Below are 4,902 nucleotides of genomic sequence, written 5' to 3' on the forward strand. Positions count from 1 at the left end.
TGTCCGTTCGTCTCTCTGTCTGTATGTCTGGCTGTCCGTCTGACTGTCAGTCAGGATATATACTTTACTCAACCACAGGATCTCTCAGGATGTGCAAACTGTTTTAACACCGGTAGCTAAGGTATGAACCGTGCAATAGAGGATGGCAGCTGGGGATGTTATCAAAGTATTGCACTTGTCTCCTTATAATGAGTCATGAGCCTGCGTCTCACGTCTCAAGTGCACAGTGTAAGTGGTTGTCTGGTTTGCATTAGTCATTTAATTGAATGCAGAAATATTTTTTCTTCTCATTCTACATTCTTGTTCTGTTCTTTTGAAGTTTTTATTCCCGCTTGCCATTGTTGCTGATCTGAATACCTCGCCTCTCTCAAAGCACTTGTGCGGTGCATTGGCACTCTCTCACACACACACACACACTCTCACACAAGCGGTACTTACATGGGCCTTATGAGTGAGGGCGGCTCTAACCTGTGAAGGGGGGGGACTCCTACTCTATGGAACTACGAGGCGTGACGTGTTAGAAAGGGAGAGGACGTATAGACCGCGAGAGAAAGACCGAAACCAGGCTGCACAAACTGAGGTCAAGCGACGGGGCGAAATAAAAATAAAAGGTTTAGCAAGAAAACTCAAGAGACCTCCAGCAGTTCCAAAAGGTCTCAGTAACTGCTAAGGCATGTCTTCTTCCTACTCCTCGACCAAAGGTAAGAGAGCGGATTGTGTTAGCGGTACAAAGTTGACAGACCCTCTGGACTAGCCTGGTAGTATAGACACCATAGCTGTCTGTCTGTATCCAGGGCTGCATACTGTAGGCCAGGGGGATTCAGATCCTTCTGCACCATATTTACTTTGCGTGTGCAAAGGCATAAGGTGTGTGTGTGTGTGTGTGTGTGGTGTGTGCGTTTGCGCGTGCGCACGTGTATGGGAATGAGATATGCAGAGACCACACGTGCATATCTACAGAGATTAGTGTGTAAAACTTGATTACATCAACAAACATATTGTATTGAGCCTGGTTCTGTCTGGCTGACTGCCATTGGGCTGTTTATGCTACGGTACAGCTAGTTTACTGTGTGCTCCTTCTGTCTGTGCTTGCAAGGGTAGACAAGACCACAAGCTTGAGTGCTGGTATGGTTGTGTATACCTTAGTAATTAGGGGTCTTGGGTTTGTTGTCCTTATACCTCTGCCTTGGTCCAGTATGCGTAGCCTTGTCAAATTGTATTATTTGATGTTCATTTCAAGACTGCCTCAACAAGCAAAAATGGTTATTTTAATGTCATAAGAATCCCAAGGCTAATCTTTGATGTGGGTGACTCTGTTTGCTGTTTTGCAGGATCAAGCGACTGTACCCACCTCCCTCTGTTTTACCTCTAATACATATGAATCTGTCTACCTCAAACACTGACAGACTGACTGACTGACTGACTGCAGCAAGGTCTATACAGACAGATGGAGGCACAACACTGTGCACACATACATATCCGTGTGTCTGTCAAAGGTACAATAAATGACGGATAGCCACCTGTTGTTTCAATCTGTTTTTGATGGATGTAAAGTTTGTCTATCTCTTTCGTTGATAGCCCTCTTCCTGCCTCACTCTCAAAGCTCATTGTAGGAAAAGGTCCTGGGGGGACGCAATGAATTGACGAACGACTTGAGATTCACCTCAAACTAATCCAGACCAGACCAGTGCTTTATGGGAACAGCTGGCATCAGTTCTGTACGGTAGAGGTTAAGTGAGCTCATTAGGCCTCCTATTCTAAACACTAAGCAGCACAGGTACCTCTCCAGATCAGCCTGTCTGTCTGTCCTACTGAATGTGAGGCTGCAGCTGATTCATAGTCTAGTGGCCACTGGCAAGCCTCCTTCTCATTAAGAGTCCTTTAATGGAGAGTGTGTGTTGTCTGTGTGTCCGTGTGCATGTCCGTCAGCGTCTGTCTAAGGGTGAGACGTGCCTCCATCAAGACCCCCCAGATGGAATGGAATGAGGAGCGTGTCTGTCTGTCCGTCTGTCTGTGATTTGTGTGGCTGTGAATGCCAGTTGAGTTTAGGAAACAGCCTGAAACAGCAGTCTGACTGAGATTGCAGTTTGGCTGGTCGAGGCAGAATGCATTGGCCTGTATTCAGAGAGAGGGAGAAAGGGAGAGAGTCAAGGGCTCGTTGTGTGTTGTGTTTGGGCAGTGTTTTTCTCCACCAAGTCCCAACCGAGTTGCAGTCTTTCTTCCTACTGGTATTGATGGGCGTCACGGTAAACTCCAGCTCCAAGGAAAACAGACTGCCAATGGGAGCATATTATGCAGAGTTTCTGATTGTTGTGGGTGGGTGGGCAGATCTGTGTGTGTGTGTGTGTGTGTAGTGGGTGGGCGGGTGGATGTGTGTGGGTGGGTGTGGGCACGTGCATGTGTATGTGGGCATGTGAATGTACTGTATGTGTATGTGTGTGTGTGTGTCCCAAGAGAATAACATTACTCAATACAGTAGGGTATATTTAAGCCATGGTGTCTACCTTGAATATAGCCGATTACAATAATACGGAGTTACAATGCCCTTTTCTACTTTTTGACATGCTCCTTTGAGGCTCGACTTTTTTTTAGGCTTTCTGGCCCTTGTGCAGCTGGTTTGTTTCCTTCCAGGAAATGTGACTATCCTGGAATGTTCCAGATTAGGAGTAGAGTTAAGATTGTGTCCCTCCCAGATTCTCTCATTGTGATCTTTGATTGTTGTCCATCTCCAAAGTGCACAGAACAACCCATCCGTCACCCGTAACGTTTTTTTCTTCCCACCCACAATCATCACTCACTTGCCTGGTCCCAGATCTGTCTGTGCTGTCTTGTCAACTCCTATAGGAACAAGGCTACATCACTGTTAAACATCTTGAATCATGGAATCTTGGGTGTTAGTTCCTCTGGGGACCCCACCCTCTTAATAGATAATTGATGAGTCCATAAATCACCAATTATTCAAAGGTGCCGGCTGTTGTAAACCATTGCCTCTTTTAGCCAAGGCCTATTTTAAGGCTACTCTATAGAGGTCCTCTGGTTCAGAGATGTCACCAAGGTGGTGATTTAACGTAGTGTTGGTTATGCGCTGGAAATGGCAGCAGGGCTTCGTGGGTGGTAAACACATATACACTAGACACAGTAGCAGAGCCTTGTGGGTGGTAAATGCACAGGGCAGGTTGGAGTGACCTCCGTTTCAGGCCAGCTGTAGTGGATGAAATGTCATAGTAGCCTAGTTTAAGTCACTATCTCACATGTTGAGGAACACTCTGAAATAAACACATCACATAATGACAAGCTACAAAGGCGTTACTTTTTTAGGTTTGAAGGCTAAAGTAGGCAACAACAGGCTATATGGGTACTTGCTGCATTTAAAAAGGTAGATGCCCAGGTTAAATATACAGTGTCATGTCAGTAAATGGCAAGGTGTCAGTATTTGACTTGATATTTAAAGTAGACCTACTTTGCTATGTCTCTAGTAGGAAAGTTATATTGAACTTGTGTTAGTAGATAATTTCTACATTGATATACAGTTAGTATTAGGTTATACTAGTATAATTATACTTCCATTTGGGGGGATGAATCGTCAAAACCCACGAGTGCCCCAAAGTAAGCCTATTGACTTATGGCCAAAGCCTAATATGACACATTTCGAACACTTTTATCCCAGCAGATGGCAATGTTGGCAAGGCAACCAGGCCTTGCCATGGTGTGAGGTCTCTCAGTGCAAGCTAGGTTGATGTATGAAGAGGATTATATACAGTACACACTACTACGACCATAAATCTATCACTGAAACGTCTACTACTAGGCTATAGCCTAGACTCCTCAGTATCATGAATCCCCTCTGAAAGCTCAATACTTGTTGGTTACTCTACTATTCAATTATGTTGTTTGTCTGCAAAACTCAGATGTGAAACATTGAAACAATTCAGTTGTAGGCTGATCCCATTGTTCTCTTATAACTGAAGGCATTGTGTCAACCCTGTATCACAGATGATGTGGGAAGAATGGTTCAAGAGATTTACTCCTGCCAACCACCGAAAGTTTAATAGCCTCACACAGATGGGTTCTGAGACACGCAACCGTTTAACTGAAGACTTTGAAAGAGTCACGGGTTGTTTGTCTTGGTATGCTTTACTAGTTGCGAACATATTGAATATTGACATTGTCTATACCTATTTAGTAAAATTAAAACTGGTTTTATGTTCAAATAATATGCAATGAACTAATGTCTTGTTTCTCTCTCTGTCTTTTTCAGGTGAGTTCCTCTTCCATTGTTTGACTGTTCAGAAGGAAGGGTAGGACACCAGGGTCTGCTGCCATCTGTCTCAGTAGGAGCACAGTACTCTAATAACATGAACATAACATTATAATGGATAGAAGGAATCCACATAAAGGCATAGGTAAATGTATGAGAAAATGTTGGACAGATAATGTTATTGTAGTGTATGGAAACAATGTTTGCCATTTAGTGTTCTCTGGCAGGTTTAGTGGTGGTGCTGTTTTGCATTTACCGGATACGGTATCTGTACGAAAGGGTGGGATTTGTATAAGAGATGGCAGGATAATGTGTGCAGATGTAGGAGTGCAGCCTTTTGATTTCTTGCCAAATCCATCACAATGGTGCATTGGGTTTCAGGCCAGTGTAGTTGTGCAGGGAGCTGCCTTGTATCAAATAGTTAGGGGATATGTGAGTGTTTCAAGGTGAACAGCAATGGAAAGTGAGGTAAAACAATTGTCTCCAAGGTGGCGCATTTGGGAAATGATTCATTGGCATGTAGATATGGAATTCCTTACATGCACATACAGGAACACAGGAATACACACACACACACACACACACACACACAACATGTGTTAGTCATACTGAAACATTCCTGTAACAGGGTTGTTTTTTATGCT

The sequence above is a fragment of the Coregonus clupeaformis genome, chromosome 26 (assembly GCF_020615455.1).
Source record: "Coregonus clupeaformis isolate EN_2021a chromosome 26, ASM2061545v1, whole genome shotgun sequence".
NCBI lineage: Eukaryota > Metazoa > Chordata > Actinopteri > Salmoniformes > Salmonidae > Coregonus > Coregonus clupeaformis.